We start from the raw sequence: 21,823 nt of genomic DNA, 5'->3' as shown, positions 1-21,823 counted from the left end.
GAGACCATTTTAATTTTGGTTCTCCTCAAATGGCCTTTCATCTCAATCATTCACTTGTTAGTAGATTTCTTGAGCTGTGACAATGATTTCTTCTCATTGATCTGGTACTTAGGGGATGACAGTCTCAGAAAGATGGAACAGGGGTAGTATAGATCTTTTTGTGAGTGACTCAGCAAAGCATCTGAGAACTCACCCTGAATCAACACTTTCCAAAGAAGATGACTAGTAATATTGAGACACATACATTTTTAAGATCCTAACATGATGAGAATGCTGTTTTCTGTTTTGTGTATTTACATATATTGTTTTAAATTGATTTTTATCTCCTTTCTAAAACTTTAATTTCCTTACCTATTTTGTAATATTTAGAAATGTCTATTAGTGCTGTGAGTTTTCATTTGGGTGATCCGTGAAAAGTTGTAATTATCCATAATGGAAAAGGAAAAGGGTTGGGTGGTGGAATCAGAAAGTTGTGGGTTTGGGACATCATGTGATTGCTCTGTTTAGTTACTTCACTAACTCTTACCTTTGTTTTCTCAACTGTAAGATGAGGATAACAATATCTATCTAACAGGATTGTTTTTAGGATTAAAATAGCTTATATAAAAGGCCTCGAATACTGCCTGACATGGAGTAAGTGTTGAAATGGTCATTCTCTTCCCTCTTTGCTACCTTGAAGTACTTATAATAACTATCATTACCAATTTATTCTTTAACACAATGTTTTGAGAACATCAGAGGCAACCAGGTGAGCTTTTGATGAAATTTATCACCTCATTTATTTATTCAATAAATATTTATTAATTCCAGACATGGTAAATGGAGTGAGCCAAAGTAAAACCAATTTACTTGCTATAGTAATTTCTCTAGCTCTGAGATTTAAGTGCCCTTGACTTTAAGTTAAAAAAGAAAAAAGAAAAAGTCCAGCATTTTCTGAACATCCAGGACTATCTTTAAGAGTCAACTGATTCAAACATATGGAAGGAAAAAAAGCTAACAAAAGATTCAATTGTCAATTGACTAGTATATTTTATTTCTACCTTTCGTGAATATATATCTATGTATGATGCCAGGTGCTTGTCCCAATAGGAAAGGTTGGCTGGCTTACCTTTGAAATTCCATTGATAAGAGTTAGAGTGAACTGGTTTTTCTCATTTAGGTTTGATTTATATCTATTGACAATGTAATTATTAATAAAACCTTCCTCTACTTTTAAAAGTGTTCCAGGAGATGATAAGCGTTTGGATGATTTATTACATGGTGTTCTCTCAGGAACAGTGGTTTTGTGGCTCCTTTTGAAAGGTTCTGGAAGTGGTCTCCTTGACCATTTCCTGTTCAGTGTCTGGGATTCCATTGCAAACACCTCTGGAACAGTGGGGCCGGACTATCCAAGGAGTTGCTATGATGGATGGAAACTCACAAGGCAGCTGAGGCCAGAAGGGGCAGATAATGAATGTCCAGTTTTGCAGGATGCACCATTGTTAACAGTTCCATCGCTAACTAGAGATCAGCCTTATGAAAAATGACTTCCCATTTCCAGCTATAATGAGAGTGAAATCGTGCAAGGATAGATGAGACTCTGCTTGGAGTAGTCCTTGATGAAGCTGGTTTGAGAAATAAAACCATTTGTCTCTTCCATGTGACTGGCTCTTGTTATATCAAATAGCTATGTAATCATCTTAAACCAGAACGGACTGAAGGGGCTAAGGGACAGAAACTTCTGAGTCTTATGTTTCTGTCATCCACAGCTGCTCATCAATAACAAAGAAGCAAATGTTTCAACAATTACTTTCTCATGACGATACTGGACACTCAGGCATAACCTGAAAGAAAAATCCTTCCATGGATTTGTGAGCACTTGTGCATTCAATTTCACTCAGTGATTTGCCTTGATCAAAAAAAAAAAAAAATCAGGAGGCAAGTCTTTGCCAGAAGCATGTTGTTACTCTAAATTAACTTTGGAGTCCAGCTCATTTCCAACCATTTGACTGTTTACCATTCAAATCCTTGGTGGTCTTCATGCCTGACGTCCATCCCGCCCTCTGTTGAATTTGCCATGTTGATAATTCAATCGGTTATTAGCACAGTCTAAACAACAGAAAGGTTTGGGGGGAGAAAGTGCTCTATTGGAGAAAACCCTGGATAAGGAGTCTGGTAACACTATTTTCTAGTTTGCTGTGGTTCAGCTTTATTTTCACTGTAGCCTTGGGAAAGTCACCTTGTTTCCTTATGCACACCCACCCAACCTGTCCCATGTAAATAGGGCTCATCCTGGTGCTGTGATCCAAAACACCAGCACTTCCTTCCACATACCATGAACATCCCCAGGCACCTGCCTGTACTCCTGAACTCTATTCCCCACCATTCTTTATACAAAAATTAACAATATTTTGAGATGCAGCACAAATGCCAACTTTGCCACGGGATAATTCCTCTTCTTCTTCCAGGTTCTTTGAAAGAAATGATGTCTGTCTCCTCTGAGCTCGTTAGCATGTTAGCTCTACTTTTTCAGGGCAACATCCATGTGCTCACTTTCCATGTTTTACTGTCATTCTCAAGAACATGTTGGGTGTCCTTGTGAGCTGGATCTGCTTGCAGCTCCATTTGCCTTGTTGCCAGAGGCAGAAACTTGCAAGTTTTTCTTGCTGCCCTACCCATTTTCTTCAGCTCTCTTCCCCAGTCCCCACCCTCCATGCAATCAAGATAGTGGTTCCTAAGTCCTTCATCTTCTCCTGGATCCTTCTGCACCTCCCTAGCCCTACTGCTACTGGCAGGTTTGTTCAGGCCCTTCTAATTTTTCACGACAGTGAAGTTTTCTTCCCCAGGCCTCTTGATAACAATTGTCTACAATGCATCTGCACTGATCTTTCTTAAAGACATCCTTAAATCTGATCATCTTGGCCCTGCTTAACATCTATCAAAGATGCTTGATTGTGGGCTTCCCTGGTGGCGCAGTGGTTGAGAGTCCGCCTGCCAATGCAGGGGACACAGGTTTGTGCCTTGGTCCGGGAGGATCCCACATGCTGTGGAGCAGCTGGGCCCGTGAGCCATGGCCACTGAGCCTGCGCGTCCGGAGCCTGTGCTCCACAACGAGAGAGGCCACAGTAGTGAGAGGCCTGCGTACAGCAAAAAAAAAAAAAAAAAAAAAAAAAAAAAAAAAAAAAAAGATGCTTGATTGTCTGCAGTCAGGGTTGGCTTCACGAGTGTGGCACAATGCAATTAACAGAGGGCCTCACGCTTGGCTTAATTCTCTGTGGTTACCCTCTTGAACTTCTTAATAATTTTAAAACAAGGGGTCCTGAAATATCATTTCACACTGGGCTCCAAAACTTATGTAGCTGGTCCTGTCTTTGGTGTAGAATTCAAGCCCGGGAAAAAGCCATCATGGCCCACGTGACTGGTGATGGCATCTCCTTACAGCCAACACCCTGGTCAGAGTTCTCTGACCTCAACCCTGAGCTTTTCCTGCATCTTCCCATCCATCCTTCCTTCCCCAGCATCCCGTTTGGTCTAGTTGGTATCATTTATGCATCAACAATCCATCCCATGCCTAATGCTTGCCAGAGATTGTAGCTGGGTACTGGCAATACACAGATGAGAGGAGAAACCTTGTCTCATGGAAAAGACCAACTATGTAGAGTTAACAAAGACACAATTTGGAAAGTGCATTAGAAGAGAAATGAATATCTGATAAGCCAGTTACACAAACACACACACACACACGACTTCCATTTGTTTAATTTTTCCAAAATAATATAGTATTTTACAAATTATCCTGAAATGGTACAAATTTTTGGTGATTTTTCTCCATATTTATGTAAAGGTTTTCTCATTGTTTTTCAAAACTGGCACATTGTACATTCTGCTTCTATTTTTTTCATTTTTCTCTGCTTCTTACTTTTCTCCCTCAATAACTCTTTGTGTAAATATCTCTTAAATCAATTATTAAAACAAAGTTGGTTTATCTTAAGAATCCCCTTTTAATCATTTCTTTGTTTCTATCATCAGAATAGCTAACTTAAAGTTCATTTTTCATTCCACTGCTTTGGAAAGAAACATTGAGTAGTAGCTGTTTTGCAACTTGATCTATTTGCTTATTAAAATTAGATACTCAGTTCCACCCTTGTATTTATTCTTTCAATTAGGCAAACTAGCATGTTATTTGGAAATTGTATTGTAAATGCTGGCTTTCCCTTACAATTTTGTTCTGGAAACATCTGTTTAGGAAGGAAGCATGTAAGTCATAAAATAATTCCATAAATAACGTTCTGATGAAAACTCCACCAGCTCAGTCTAATTTTAGGGCCATGTTATAAATATTCTGTTTAATTAATTTCACTTGCATTTGGTGTTCTTTCTCCTGTCACTTTCCTCTTCCCAGGGGGAACAGACCTTTCCTAATGCTCCCTTTCCTTCCTTCATGTCTATGCTGACTCCATGGGTCTCCATGTGCATTCTCCAAGATTTGCCTGCCCAAGTACACCCTGTCCTTGCCTTTCTTCCTTTCTTCCTCAACCAGGTGGAAATTAGCAAACTGAACCTGACTTTTTCCACTAGTTATGCAAAGGATGGCAGTTTTCATTTAATTTAAATTTTAGTCTTTATTTTTCCTAGACTGAATTATCTTGGATAAAACCTGATTTTGATGGGGACCTGAGGATGTAGCAGGGAGCAGGCTAAATCAGAGGGCAGATTCTATTTGGGCTTGAAAACATAAAGCAGAGACAGGTAAGCCTGGAGACATGTTGAAATCTTATCCCACTGCTGCTCCCAACCCTTCTCTCTGTACACTTAACGTCCTTACTCCCCTCCACTCTGCACCATGCCATGGATACATGCCTTCAAGTGGAAAATTGTTCTTCCACAGATTCTTCAGGCCTCCTCTTAGACTTCACTCTTCAAGGTATCAATTGCTGTCTGGGATGTTCTAAACAAGTCAGATCTCACACTGCACTCTCTCCAAGCACCCAGCACCTTTCCTTTGTAAGCACTATCTCAAATTATTCTTGCTGATTTATTTGAGAGAATACTTGCTTACAGTCTGTCTCCCAGCTGGGCTATATGCTCCTTGAAGGCAGGGCATACCAAACAGAACAAAACATAGAAGGACTCATATACAGACAGTGCTATGCCACAGAACTTTCTGCAATGATGGAAATATTCTGTATGTGTTGCTTGTTATGGTAGCCGCGGGCCACCTGCATCTATTAAGTAATTGAAATGTGGCCAGTGTGACTGAGGAATAGAGTTTTATGATAACAAGGACCTACTGTATAGTACAGGGACCTACGCTCAATACTCTGTAATAACCTAATGGGAAAATAATCTGAAAAAGAATAAGTATATGAATATGTGTAACTAAATCACTTTGCTGTGCACCTGAAACTAACACAACTATACTCCAATATAAAATAAAAAAATAATTTCCATTTAATTCTAATTCACTGACATTTAAGTTTCAAGAGCCCCATGTGGCTTCCATATTCCACTAACTGTGAACTAGGCTGTTGGGTATGTGGATAGACCAGCATCAGTACCAAGGGTATGAGAGTAAAGGACAGTCAAAGTCATCACAGGTAATATTTTTGCATTTTTCATACTCAACATACACACTCGCCCAGACACATTCACACACCTGTGTGTTCCACTGGCTGGACTGGCCTGAAGCAGGAGGAGGATGTTTGTAGCCTCCCAAATTGACTCTGATGTCTCCCTGGCAATGAGTGAAACCCTACTGCAGTTGAGCAGGGTTTGCTCATCCCAGCCCCGTTTTACCCTTGCACTTGGCCCTGCCTTCCTCTGGTGCAAGGAGGCTGTCACCAGTCCAAGTGTATTGGTGTGGTCCCCTGAGTCACCAGGAAGCAGCAAATCCTCACTGGGTGAGTTCCTTGAACTGGGAGGATATCCTGAACATGTTATAACCTGAACAAGAGCATGTTTATCTTGTAACATAAAAACCCTCTGTTGGCCATACAGCTCTTGTTAATCCAGGACTCTCTTTAAGCCTGACTCAGTAGGTAGTAAATAAAGAAATAAATTTACCCTCTCTTTTCCTGTAACCCATGCTGACTGCACATGTCTTGACTGGATGTTGGCTTTTTCTTTTCCAAAGGGTATGTTTCCAATGGTACATTGATTTGTGTCGATCAAAGACTCCCTTGCCTTAGATAACATAGGAGGTCACAACCCAATCAACTCAGTTCTCTATTTAGAGGAGCTATATCTGAAAGGATTGGCTTAGAAAGTTCCCATTTTTAAAAGCTGTGTCAGCAGGACAGTCTCAGCACATACCTGAAGACTCAGAATGTGAAAATCAGATTCTCAGATATGCCTCTTCAGCCAACAAGATGTAGTCTCCAGGCCACCTGAGTGAGAAAAGACCTTCTGACCCTACTAAACCCAACACAAATATTTCAACAGACTTTCAAATATCTGTTTACATGTTCCTCTGCTGGTGGTTCAATCTGGTGGGCTTAAGATATTGGGATGCTTCAGCTGAATTGTCTCTAGAAATCTGCCTTTTCTATGGCTGGTCTAAGTTATTCAAGGGATATTTAATTTATTTAGTCAGAGGAAAAAAACAATTCCAGAAGATGAAGCACTTATATTATTTTTGGTTTTAATAATGTTGTGGAATAGGGGCTTCCCTGGTGGCGCAGTGGTTGAGAGTCCGCCTGCCGATGCAGGGGACGCTGGTTCGTGCCCCGGTCCAGGAAGATCCCACATGCCGTGGAGCGGCTGGGCCCGTGAGCCATGGCCGCTGGGCCTGCGCATCCGGAGCCTGTGCTCCGCAACGGGAGAGGCCACAACAGTGAGAGGCCCGCGTACCGCAAAAAAAAAAAAAAAAAAAAAAAAAAAAAAAAAAAAAAAATAATGTTGTGGAATAAAGTAATTGCTTAAATAAGCAATAAGGACATATTGTATAGCACAGGGAAATATAGCCATTATTTTGTAATAACTTTAAATGGAGTAGACTCTATTAAAACATTGAATCACTATGTTGTTCACCTGAAACCAATATAATATTGCAAATCATCTACACTTCAGTTAAAAAATAAAATAAAAATAAAAAAATAAAATGAAGTAATTAATATATGTAGTTTTATTCCACTGAATTTCTGGATCCTTTCAAATTGCTCAAATTCCTTGCAATGGGGCCCTGAAACAAACCTATATGTCTATGGGACTCTGTTGTCAAGAAGAATAGCATTTTCTCTTGGAAGAAAAATACTGGATTGACATAAATATTTTGGGGACAATTGGTTATCTATCTTAAAAAGTACCCCACGCCACAGGCAAAAATAATCAAGATCGATTTCATTATAATCTTTTAAAAAATAAGCAAACAACAATAGCAATTCTAGAAGGAAATAAAAGGATATATTTGCTTTAAGTAATATTCAGCCAGAAAGGCTTTCCTAAGAAATTTATAAAAATAGAATTTCATAAAGAAAAAGATAGAAAGATTTTAGCACACAGAGACTCAAAATATTTAGGTGATGAAAAACATTATAAATAAAAGATAAGCAAATGACTGGGGCATTTTTTACCAGCAACAAAAAGCACAGACAAAGATTAATACTTAGAATAAAGAATTCCTATAGATTAACAAGAAAAAGACAAACAGCTGAATAAAAAACAAGCAAACACCATGGGCAGAAAATTCACAGTTGATGGAATACAAATGGCCAATAAATAGCTGAAAATAATGTCAACCCTGCTAATAATCAAACAAATGGAACTTAGTGGAATAGTTCTTATTTTATTAGCATAATATTTTAAAACAATATGTAGCACTGGGGAGGATGCAGAAAATGCAAGCTCTCATGATGCTTGAGGGAATCTGAATTGGTACAACCTATTTGGACAGAAAGTCAACTTAATCTATTAAAATTCTAAATGTCCTTGCCCTTTTCCCCAGCAGTTCACTGCTAGTAATTTATCCTACATAAATACTTGCCCATGTGTGAACAGATATGTGTATAAGGTTATTCACCGAGGTGAAAAATTTGAACCAAGAAAAATGCTATGAGTAGCATCATGGTATAATAAATTAAGGTGCTTATAGAAATGACAGAAAGAGGTTTTCTGCCCACTTCAGTTTCTCTTTCATTTCTTTCTACCTTTTACTTTCTACCTTAATCCCTTGGATACTTATGAACAAATATGGCTTTATTCTAATATAGGTCAATTAGCATTGTGGCATACAATATCAATAATTTTTAAAACATAATCAAATTTATTTTTCATTTTTGCATGTAAAGGCTCTAAGCTGGGGACCAGGTTAAGGGAACGACCATTACTAGTGAAAGCCAAGATAGGGTGATTACCAGGTGAGATGATTGAGCTCCCCAAGAATAATACAACATATTTTCTGTACCAAGAGCCCAACTCAAGAAGAGGGAAATGAGAGAATCTGTAACCTACTAAGTTACAATCTTGAATTTGACTTAGTCATTAAAACTAATTGTTAAGGGTGAAAGAGATTGTTTTAAATTGGAAAGGGGCTGAATTACTGTTGTCAAGTAAGGAGAGCTTTATTTTGGCTTGGATTTTGCCATTGGCAAAACTTGGTGTCTTGGGCTAATTGAGTTTAGTTTTAGAAAAATAAAGTTACATTTTGGCATGGTCAGTATCTCCTTTCGTGGGGTGACTGCAAGGCCAGGAAGAACATAGAAGTCGTGGCCATTTCAGTCATTCCAGACAACTCACTGGGTCACCATGACATCGAGCCTTCTCATGTTCTCAGCCCAGGGTCCCTCCAGGCACTGAGGCTGCTGGTTACAGCAGGCAGGATCATGTGGGAATATGCAGACAGGTGATTCATTACACATCTGTGGCCATGAAACTAGAGGAGAAAAGAGCAGGTCTGCTGTTGGCCATGTGTAATCTCAGTTTAATAACTTTATACAGAACATGGATTCTTTCGCCTCGTGACCTCATATTTTCGTCTGACATGATCTCCAGACTCCTCCAGTGTAGAATCAGCCATGTGACAAGTGGCTCTGCTATTCAGTACTGGTCTCCCTTTTATATTATTTTGTCAGAAGGTGAAGATAATGATGTCTGAGCCACAGAGAAACCTTAAGGCTACTTGATCAACGTTCTACTGAGTTGTAGGCACCATATCTCTGCCAGTAGCTGTAATTCTGCAAATCATCTCATACTTCTGCAGTTTTGTCTGTTTCTTTTGACCTGCACATTTGCCTACATTTTATTTCTATTAATATACCTTAACCATGTCTTTCTTCCTTTTCGACAGATGCCCCCTTCTGAACAATCCTGCCAACTCACTACTGTGTATCTGCATTGTTACTAAAATTCTTGACTCTCTTTCATTCAGAATAAATGGAGAGACCAGTTTAGTTGACTGAGGGTAGCAACAGGGAAAAAAATCTCTTGGAGGCACTAGGTTTCCCCCCTTTGACAGGCTTGCTCTTCCTATGATCCTCTCCTTCCCATCTTCTGGATTTATAGAAACATCCAGCTTGGGGTGATCTAAAGACAGAACTGAAATAAAGCAAATGGAGAAATGGCATTTTACAGTGAAGGTGATTTATGGGATCATGGGACCATAGCAATCAATGCTGGAAAGGACCCCACAATTTACCTGGTCCAATTCTCATCTTTTCATGTGAATAAACTAAGTGATTTAAGTGACCATCCCAATATCACACACCTAGATTTGAAACGCAAGTGAAATTAACTGAACTCACTTTCAGAAAGTTCAAATAAGATATATGCAGCAATCTCTGCAATCAACAATAAAATAAGCCTCTGAACAGGAATTTGAAATGAAGGTTAGGGCATTGCACTTCTTTGCATACTATTCTTTATGCAAAATAATGAAATTAACTTATGCAAAATAATAGTGTTATTTTAATTTTATAAGCTGACTTATGGTTATCCAACCAAGCATTTTGGTGTAAATACTCATTTAATATTCATGACAACTTTGCAAAGTCTGAATTATTATTCTGATTTTGCAGTTTAATTACTATAGGTGCACGGAGGTTAACTGGCTTTCATATTAACACAGAGCTGTTAGTTTTTAAAACACAGATTCCAATATGAGTCACATCACTCCAAGAGTAGGTTCAATCAGAGCCCAAACAGTAAAGGCACTTCTAATTCATACCAAAGATACATTGCCTAATGTTTCCAGAAGAATTAAATCAGTGATCCCCTTTCCTGCTCTGGTAAGCCTCATGTCAGGTTCCACTAGACCTCGTTATTGGTGTGATCCCAGTTATTAAGGAGACCAGACAGGATCATGATGCATTATGTTTCCTTCAATACTTATAGCTTCAAATGTCAAAAATGGCAATAGAAGTTGAGAATGAAGCCATAGTATATGAGTATATTTTTTCAAAAATAAAGGAGTCCCTCTTACTGGCATTTTTATTTACAGTAATTACATTTGAATCAAGATTGACTGTCGGTTCATCAATTACAGAATTGATTATGCACTGGGTAAGGGAAAATGTAAATAAAACAAAAAATATTTTCTGTCTAGTTATAGGCAATTGACCAGGTTTCAGGGGCTGTATTGAAGGCTCCTTACCTAGTCTGCAGCAGTAACTAACTCTCTCCTTTTTCCCTCTTGGGATATGTCTATAATCTATCTTCTCAACTATAAAACCACTTACCCTCTCCCTCCCCACATCTAAAACCACATGATGCCTAATGGTTAATATGTGGGTAAATGTTAAAAATATTTTTGTTTGTTTCTTAGTATATTGACAAGGCATTTCCCATTTTAAATAAGAATGACCATCATGTGTTATGGTGTTTACAACATATGGAGAAGAAACATTGTAGGACAAAATTAGCACAGAGAGCAAGAGGTGATAAATGAAAGTATAAGATTCTTGCATTATACATTAAGTGATATAATATGAATCCAAGGTGGAACATGATAGGTTAATGATGCAACTGTAATCCCTGGAGTGATCACCAAACAAATAAAAACAAAGTGATAGAACTAAAAACCAATAGAAGGGGTGAAGTTGATTCATATAAATATTCAGTTACAGAGCCTCAAAATACAAGAAGCAATTAAGTGACAGAACTGAAGGAAGGAACAGACAAATCCATAATTCTGCATGGCTATTTTAATAATCTTTTCCCAGTAATATATCTATGGGTTCAACACAATCCAAATCAGAATCTGAGCCAGCTTTTCTGTAGAACTGATAAGCTGATTTAAAAATTTATAGACATGCAAAGAAACTAGAATAGTCAAAATAATCTCAAAAAAGAAGAAAGTTGAGGGCTTACACTATCAATTTTTAAAACGTAATATTCTTTAACACTATATTAATCAAAGTATATAGTATTGGCATAAGGATAGACAAATAGATCACTGAGACAGAATAGTCTTCAGAAATAGAACCACACTCATATGATCAAAAACATTTTTGACAGTAATAATGGCAATGTTGTTAATGAAAAACAACAAAGAAAAACCTTTCAACAAATGGTGCTGTAACAACTAGATATTCATATGCAAAAGTTAACCTCAAGTCATTTCTTGTAACATAAATATTAATTTGGGATAGAACATAGACTGAAAGATAAAAATTAACACTACAAAGCACTTGGGAGAAAATACAGGACAATATCTTTACCACTTCCAAGCAAGCAAAGTCTTCTTAGAACACCAAAAACACCAATGATAATTATTTTAATTGATAAACTGGACTTCATCAACATTAAAACTTTTTGCTTATCAAAAGACATCACTAAGAAAGTGAACCGGCCAGCCACAGTTTAGCAGAAATTACTCATAGTGCATAATTGACAAAGGGTTTGTATCTTAATTGTAAATAAGCTTACAACTCAATAATAAAAACAAATAACCTAATTTAAAATGGCCAAAAGCCTTGAAAAGAAGGCATAATGAAAGGCTGAAAAGCATGTAAAAAAGTGCTTAACATCTGTAGCAATCAGGGGGATGCAAATTAAACCACAATGACATACTCTTACACAACCACTAGAATGACTAACAGTAAATATAAACAATTGATGACGTTTTAGAGAGAACTTTCACATACTGCTGGTGAGAGTAAAAAACTGTAGTATTACTTTGAAGAATTTCGATAGTTTCTCACAAAGTTAAACATGCTCTTACCTTATGAACAAATAATTCCACCACTAGGTACTTACCTAAGGGAAATAAAACATATACATTCTCCAAAGACTTATATGTACTAGAGTAATTATAGAAGCCTTATTCATAATATTCTCAAATGGGAAATGACCCAAATCATTTTCAATAGTATAATAGATAAATAATTGCCATATATTCACTGGAGTACTATTTAGCAATTTAAAATAACTTGTTACTGATACAACAGCATGGATGAATCTGAAACTGTAATGATGAATGAGAGAAGAAAGACACAAAAGAATATATACTGTATGATTCCATTTATAAAGTAGCAGAAACACCAATATTAGTCTGTTGTGATAGAAATCAGAGAAGAAATTGCTTCTGGGAGGTTGAGACGAAGCACAAGGAAACTTTCTGGGGTGAAAGAAATATCCTATATCTTAATATGTCTGTAGGTTACTGTGGTATACACACTTTTCAAACTGCACATTTCTGGCCTGTACATTTCATAGCAGATAAATTCTACCTCTACTAAAATAGAAAAATGAAAAGCAAAATGAAGTTAGGAGGGATTATAGACATTTGTAAATTCACATTAATTCTTGTAACTGGATATATTAGCCATAGAATCTTCTTATTACAAAAAAAAAAAAATGAAAAAAGGATCACAGAGAGACAGACCGATGGATAAGTCAGGCAAGAAGATCCAACATGGTTATAATAATCTTACTTGTAGGAGAAAAATAAAACAAAGAAATAGACTTAATCATTTAAATTTATAATTCAAGAAAATTTTCCTTACAAAAAAGCCATGGATGAACATACTGAAAGGATTTACCATGTATGTGGGAAAATAGGCCAAAAATAATCAATTCCAAGACATAGCCTAGTAAAAAATGTTACTGTTTTGAGATAAAATAGGAAAATTTCTATGGCTTCCAAAACAAAAACTGTTTCTTATGAAGGAAAGAAAATAATCTTGGTATCAGGTAATATTCTGTAATCACATTTGACTTGAACAAATGGAAAGACATCATAAATATGTCAATTCTCCCTATGTTAATATATAAATTTAATAGTTTAATATAATCTTAATAAAAACACCAAGGTGTCATTTTCTGTTGTTGGTGGTGAAATGATAATAAAGTTCATATGGGAAAATAATTAAGGAAGAATAACCAGAAAAAAAAACCTAAAAAAGAAGAGTCAAAGATTGGGAAGGGGCTGGTCTGATAAGATATTATCACTTACTAAAAAGCCTCTCTAATTATGTTGTGTGGATTTGACACCAAAATAGACAGACTGATGGCACACTACAGAAAGTCCAGAAATAGACCAAGTACATATGAAAGGTTGGCATATGGTAAATGTGACACCTCATATCTTTGGAGAAACATTGACTTTTCAATAAATGGCACTGGGGCAACCTAGGAGCTAAGGAAAAAGATAAAATTTGACCCCAAACCCTGAGTGAACCTGAGAACTACATACAAAAGTAGAGAATATTATAATTGAGATGTGAGGAGGGCCTTTTTAAACAGGTCTCAAAATCCAAAAGCAATAAAATAATTATTGATAAATCTGGTTATATAAAAAGTTTGCATGGCACCAAGATCTAAAGCAAAGTCAAAAAAACATATATCACAAAATTTTCCCTGATTTATAAAATTACTTTTAATTAAGATGAATTCTGGGTGCTCTGTTTCTTGATCCAGGTAATGCTATGTGTGTGTTCAGTTTTTGAAAATTCATCAAGCTATATACTCAAAACATGTATTTTTCTGATAACTGGGCAAAAGACATAAAACATGAGTTCTTTACATTAGTTTTGTAATTATAAGAACTTATTAAGTAGGATGTTCTCATTAATTTTCAAACTTTTCATTCTTATTCAAGAAGTAATGGCTATAGATTCCTTATTTTATACTGCCTCAGCTACATATTATGTTTTGAAATGTAGTATTTCTTTTACTATTTAGTCAAATGTTCTCAATTTTATTTTTATTTCTTCCTTAACCCATGAGTTATTTGAAAGTGTATTCTTTATTTTTTATGCATATATTTTTCTAGTTATTATCTTTTTATTGATTTTGAGTTACCTGGATGGTAGTTAGAGAATTTTGATTGAATGCCATCGTAGGAAATTCTTTTGAGAGTTAATTTATAGTTTGAAACATGGTCCATTCTTATTAACTATCAATTTATGCTTTAATACAATATTTATTCTCCAATTGTGGGGTGCCATGTTCTGTGTATTTCTATTAGTTTGTGTTTTTAAATGTGTTGCTTTCATCTTTACTGAGTTTTTGAGTCTGATTAATCACTTGATTACTGAGGTATGTATGCTATATTCTTCTTTTCGAAATTTTATTCTGTTGTAATGAGAATTCTTAACATGAGATATACCCTTTTAACAAATTTTTAAGTGTACAATAGTGTCATTGACTAGAGGTACAATGTTGTACATCAGATCTCTAGAGCTTATTCATTTTGCTTAACTGAAACTTTGTGCCCATCGATTAGTAACTCCCCATTCTCTGCTCTCTCAGGCCCTGGCAAACCCCATTCCACTCTTTGATTGTATGAATTTGACTGTTTTAGAAACCTCATATCAGTGGAATCATGCAGTATTTGTGTTTCTGTGACTGGCTTATTTTACTTAACATAATGTCCTCAAGGTTCATCCATGTTTATACATATTGCAGAATTTTCTTCTTATGTAAAGATAAATAGTATTCCATTTTGTGTGTGTGTGTGTGTGTGTGTGTGTGTGTGTTTTCTTTATCCATTCATCTGTCCATGGACAGCTGGGTTGTTTCCACATCTTGGCTATTGTAAATAGTGCTGCAATGAACATGGGAGGGGTGACTTCAATTCTTTTGGGTAAATACCCAGAAGTAGGATTGCTGGATCATATGGTAGTTCTATTTTCAATTTTTGAGTAATCTCCATATTGTTTTCCATAGTGGCTGCACCATTTTTCATTCACAAAAACAGTATACAAATGTTCCAATTTCTCCACATCCTTGCCAATACTTATTGTGTTTTGTTTTTTGATAATATCCATCGTGACAGGTGTGAGGTGATATCTCATTGTGATTTTGATTATATTCTTCTACTACACTGATGGATGTATCAGTTCTCTGTGTAGTTCCATTGATTTTTGTTTCCTATATTTGAGGCTAAGTTAATATTGTCTTTCTCAGGAGGTTTGTTTAAATTTTTAGAAATCATCTTGGTCATATTTTATAGTATCATGTTTATTTTTATTTTCTAAAACTATTTTCAATTTTTTATTTCTTGAAACATACTAAGCATACAATTTTTATAATTCTGTGTATGATAATTATAATACCTTAGGCCATTCTTTATGCTGCTGTTTTTGTTCTTTATGTATTCTTATTTATTTTTCAGCTGGCACTCTTTCTTTGAGAGGATAATTGTACTTTCTTTCTTGCAGATACATGAAACAATAACCACCAAAACAGGTTTAGTATAAATTCTTGGCTGGAGGTGTTCTGGACACATATGTGTAACTCTGCCCTCAAATTCTCATAAAATCTGGCTTACAGGTTTATCCCCTCTCTACCCAACACCAAGTTAGAGTTTGGCAAATTTCTTGCTCTGCTTTGTGACTTTTTTCTCTCATTCACCTAAACACTGAAGGAATAGGCCTTTGGGGTCCCAGCTTTACACAGACACTTTTAGTTGATTGTTAATTTTTAGATAAACCTGGGTTTCTTCCCCTGTTCTCCATACTGCATGTAAGTGTGGAAATAAAAACTATGGTTCATCAAGATTAATGAATCCAGGATAAAGTCAGCAATTGCTTGCCTTTTTGGATTCCTGCTTTCACTAAATAGTTGGTTTTGAAGAACTTTTTAATCTTCTTGCCAATAAAGGGATTTGTTTAAATTATGACTATATGTGCATGTGTGCACGTGTGCATGTGTGTGTTTATGTGTGTGTATACATATATGTGTATGTCTCCACTATTTTGGTTATTTTTCCACCATGAGTTTTAAAAAATATCTAGGCTATCATTCTGTCAGGAAGAGTGTGCCCTCTTACTTTAATTCCAGTCATATGTCAAATTTTAAGTGAACCTGGATTTATTTTAATACTACCTATTTTTTCCGTATTTAATTTATCCATACCTCATATTTAATCACTATATTTTATAGTATGAATTAATATCAGGTTATCTGATTCTAATACTTTGTATTTCTCCCATAAAATTATCTTTTTTTTTTTTTTTAATTTTTTATTAGTTTCTGCTTTATAACAAAGTGAATCAGTCATACACATACATCTGTTCCCACATCCCTTCCCTCATGCATCTCCCTCCCTCCCACCCTCCCCATCCCACCCCTCCAGGCGGTCACAAAGCACCGAGCTGATCTCCCCGTGCCATGCGGCCGCTTCCCACCATCTATCTACCCCACGTTTGGTAGTGTATATATGTCCATGCCTCTCTTTCGCTTTGTCACAGCTTACCCTTCCCCCTCCCCATATCCTCAAGTCCATTCTCAAGTAGGTCTGTGTCTTTATTCCCGTTTTACCCCTAGGTTCTTCATGCCATTTTTTTTTTTAAATTCCGTATATGTGTGTTAGCATACGGTATTTGTCTTTCTCTTTCTGACTTACTTCACTCTGTATGACAGACTCTAGGTCTAGCCACCTCATTACAAATAGCTCAGTTTCGTTTCTTTTTATGGCTGAGTAATATTCCATTGTATATATGTGCCACATCTTCTTTATCCATTCATCCGATGATGGACACTTAGGTTGTTTCCAGCTCCGGGCTATTGTGAATAGAGCTGCAATGAACATTTTGGTACATGTCTCTTTTTGAATTATGGTTTTCTCAGGGTATATGCCTAGTAGTGGGATTGCTGGGTCATATGGTAGTTCTATTTGTAGTTTTTTAAGGAACCTCCATACTGTTCTCCATAGTGGCTGTACCAATTCACATTCCCACCAGCAGTGCAAGAGTGTTCCCTTTTCTCCACACCCTCTCCAGCATTTATTGTTTCTAGATTTCTTGATGATGGCCATTCTGACTGGTGTGAGATGATATCTCATTGTAGTTTTGATTTGCATTTCTCTGATGATTAATGATGTTGAGCATTCTTTCATGTGTTTGTTGGCAGTCTGTATATCTTCTTTGGATAAATGCCTATTTAAGTCTTCTGCCCATTTTTGGATTGGGTTGTTTGTTTTTTTGCTATTGAGCTGCATGAGCTGTTTATAAATTTTGGAGATTAATCCTTTGTCAGTTGCTTCATTTGCAAATATTTTCTCCCATTCTGAGGGTTGTCTTTTGGTCTTGTTTATGGTTTCCTTTGCTGTGCAAAAGCTTTGAAGTTTCATTAGGTCCCATTTGTTTATCTTTGTTTTTATTTCCATTTCTCTAGGAGGTGGGTCCAAAAGGATCTTGCTGTGATTTATGTCATAGAGTGTTCTACCTATGTTTTCCTCTAAGAGTTTGATAGTTTCTGGCCTTACATTTAAGTCTTTAATCCATTTTGAGCTTATTTTTGTGTATGGTGTTAGGGAATGATCTAATCTCAGACTTTTACATGTCCTTGTCCAGTTTTCCCAGCACCACTTATTGAAGAGGCTGTCCTTTCTCCACTGTACATTCCTGCCTCCTTTATCAAAGATAAGTTGGCCATATGTGCATGGGTTTATCTCTGGGCTTTCTATCCTGATCCACTGATCTATCTTTCTGTTTTTATGCCAGTACCACACTGTCTTAATTACTGTAGCTTTGTAGTATAGTCTGAAGTCAGGGAGCCTGATTCCTCCAGCTCCGTTTTTCGTTCTCAAGATTGCTTTGGCTATTCGGGGTCTTTTGTTTTTCCAAACAAATTTTGAAATTTTTTGTTCTAGTTCTGTGAAAAATGCCAGTGGTAGTTTGATAGGGATTGCATTGAATCTGTAGATTGCTTTGGGTAGTACAGTCATTTTCACAATATTGATTCTTCCAATCCAGGAGCATGGTATATCTCTCCATCTATTTGTATCTTCTTTAATTTCTTTCATCAGTGTCTTATAATTTTCTGCATACAGGTCTTTTGTCTCCTTAGGTAGGTTTATTCCTAGATATTTTATTCTTTTTGTTGCAATGGTAAATGGGAGTGTTTTCTTGATTTCATTTTCAGATTTTTCATCATTAGTGTACAGGAATGCCAGAGATTTCTGTACATTAATTTTGTATCCTGCTACTTTACCAAATTCATTGATTAGCTCTAGTAGTTTTTCGGTAGCATCTTTAGGATTCTCTATGTACAGTATCATGTCATCTGCAAACAGTGAGAGCTTTACTTCTTCTTTTCCGATTTGGATTCCTTTTATTTCCTTTTCTTCTCTGATTGCTGTGGCTAAAACTTCCAAAACTATGTTGAATAAGAGTGGTGAGAGTGGGCAACCTTGTCTTGTTCCTGATCTTAGTGGAAATGGTTTCAGTTTTTCACCATTGAGGACAATGTTGGCTGTGGGTTTGTCATATATGGCCTTTATTATGTTGAGGAAAGATCCCTCTATGCCTACTTTCTGCAGGGTTTTTATCATAAATGGGTGTTGAATTTTGTCGAAAGCTTTCTCTGCATCTATTGAGATGATCATATGGTTTTTCTCCTTCAACTTGTTAATATGGTGTATCACATTGATTGATTTGCGTATATTGAAGAATCCTTGCATTCCTGGAATAAACCTCACTTGATCATGGTGTATGATCCTTTTAATATGCTGTTGGATTCTGTTTGCTAGTATTTTATTGAGGATTTTTGCATCTATGTTCATCAGTGATATTGGCCTGTAGTTTTCTTTCTTTGTGACATCCTTGCCTGGTTTTGGTATCAAGGTGATGGTGGCCTCGTAGAATGAGTTTGGGAGTGTTCCTTCCTCTGATATTGTTTGGAAGAGTTTGAGAAGGATAGGTGTTAGCTCTTCTCTAAATGTTTGATAGAATTCGCCTGTGAAGCCATCTGGTCCTGGGCTTTTGTTTGATGGAAGATTTTTAATCACAGTTTCAATTTCAGTGCTTGTGATTGGTCTATTCATATTTTCTATTTCTTCCTGAGTCAGTCTTGGCAGGTTGTGCATTTCTAAGAATTTGTCCATTTCTTCCAGGTTGTCCATTTTATTGGCATAGAGTTGCTTATAGTAATCTCTCATGATCTTTTGTATTTCTGCAGTGTCAGTTGTTACTTCTCCTTTTTCATTTCTAATTCTATTGATTTGAGTCTTCTCCCTTCTTTTCTTGATGAGTCTGGCTAATGGTTTGTCAATTTTGTTTATCTTCTCAAAGAACCAGCTTTTAGTTTGGTTGATCTTTGCTATCGTTTCCTTCATTTCTTTTTCATTTATTTCTGATCTGATCTTTATGATTTCTTTCCTTCTGCTAGCTTTGGGGGTTTTTTGTTCTTCTTTCTCTAATTGCTTTAGGTGCAGGGTCAGGTTGTTTACTCGAAATGTTTCCTGTTTCTTAAGGTGGGATTGTATTGCTATAAACTTCCCCCTTAGAACTGCTTTTGCTGCGTCCCATAGGTTTTGGGTCGTCGTGTCTCCATTGTCATTTGTTTCTAGGTATTTTTTAATTTCCTCTTTGATTTCTTCAGTGATCACTTCGTTATTGAGTAGTGTATTGTTTAGCCTCCATGTGTTTGTATTTTTTACAGATCTTTTCCTGTAATTGATGTCTAGTCTCATAGCATTGTGGTCGGAAAAGATACTTGATACAATTTCAATTTTCCTAAATTTACCAAGGCTTGATTTGTGACCCAAGATATGATCTATCCTGGAGAATGTTCCATGAGCACTTGAGAAAAATGTGTATTCTGTTGTTTTTGGATGGAATGTCCTATAAATATCAACTAAGTCCATCTTGTTTAATGTATCATTTAAAGCTTGTGTTTCCTTATTTATTTTCATTTTGGATGATCTGTCCATTGGTGAAAGTGGGGTGTTAAAGTCCCCTACTATGATTGTGTTACTGTCGATTTCCCCTTTTATGGCTGTTAGTATTTGCCGTATGTATTGAGGTGCTCCTATGTTGGGTGCATAAATATTTACAATTGTTATATCTTCTTCTTGGATCGATCCCTTTATCGTTATGTAGTGTCCTTCTTTGTCTCTTCTAATAGTCTTTATTTTAAAGTCTATTTTGTCTGATATGAGAATTGCTACTCCAGCTTTCTTTTGATTTCCATTTGCATGGAATATCTTTTTCCATCCCCTTACTTTCAATCTGTATGTGTCTCGAGGTCTGAAGTGGGTCTCTTGTAGACAGCATATATATGGGTCTTGTTTTTGTATCCATTCAGCCAATCTGTGTCTTTTGGTGGGAGCATTTAGTCCATTTACATTTAAGGTAATTATTGATATGTATGTTCCTATTCCCATTTCCTTAATTGCTTTGGGTTGTTATTGTAGGTATATTCCTTCTGTTGTGCTTCTTGCCTAGAGAAGTTCCTTTAGCATTTGTTGTAGAGCTGGTTTGGTGGTGCTGAACTCTCTCAGCTTTTGCTTGTCTGTAAACGTTTTAATTTCTCCATCAAATCTGAATGAGATCCTTGCTGGGTAGAGTAATCTTGGTTGCAGGTTTCTCTCCTTCATCACTTTAATTATGTCCTGCCACTCCCTTCTGGCTTGTAGAGTTTCTGCTGAGAGATCAGCTGTTATCCTGATGGGGATTCCCTTGTGTGTTATTTGTTGTTTTTGCCTTGCTGCTTTTAATATGATTTCTTTGTGTTTAATTTTTGACAGTTTGATTAATATGTGTCTTGGTGTATTTCTCCTTGGATTTATTCTGTATGGGACTCTCTGTGCCTCCTGGACTTGATTAACTATTTCCTTTCCCATATTGGGGAAGTTTTCAACTATAATCTCTTCAAATATTTTCTCAGTCCCTTTCTTTTTCTCTTCTTCTTCTGGAACCCCTATAATTCGAATGTTGGTGCGTTTAATGTTGTCCCAGAGGTCTCTGAGACTGTCCTCTGTTCTTTTCATTCTTTTTTCTTTATTTTGCTCTGCATCAGTTATTTCCACTATTTTATCTTCCACCTCACTTATCCGTTCTTCTGCCTCAGTTATTCTGCTATTGATCCCATCTAGAGTATTTTTCATTTCATTTATTGTGTTTTTAATCGATGCTTGATTCATCTTTAGTTCTTCTAGGTCCTTGTTAACTGTTTCTTGCATTTTGTCTATTCTATTTCCAAGATTATGGATCTTGGAAATAGAATCTTGGATCAGCTTTACTATCATTATTCTGAATTCTTTTTCAGGTAGACTGCCTATTACCTCTTCATTTGTTAGGTCTGGGAGGTTTTTATCTTGCTCCTTCACCTGCTGTGTGTTTTTCTGTCTTCTCATTTTGCTTATGTTACTGTGTTTGGGGTCTCCTTTTTGCAGGCTGTAGATTCGTAGTTCCCGTTGTTTTTGGTGTCTGACCCCAGTGGCTAAGGTTGTTTCAGTAGGTTGTGTAGGCTTCCTGGTGGGGGGTACTAGAGCCTGTGTTCTGGTGGTTGAGGCTCGATCTTGTCTTTCTGGGGGACAGGTCCACGTCTGGTGGTGTGTTTTGGGGTGCCTATTGCCTTATTATGTTTTTAGGTAGCCTCTCTGCTAATGGGTGGGGTTGTGTTCCTGCCTTGCTAGTTGCTTTGCATAGGGTGACCAGCACTGTAGCTTGCTGGTCGTTGA

This window comes from Mesoplodon mirus (genome assembly GCF_964341445.2).
Source record: "Mesoplodon mirus genome assembly, chromosome: 4".
NCBI lineage: Eukaryota > Metazoa > Chordata > Mammalia > Artiodactyla > Ziphiidae > Mesoplodon > Mesoplodon mirus.
Note: the sequence above shows the minus strand (reverse complement) of the source record.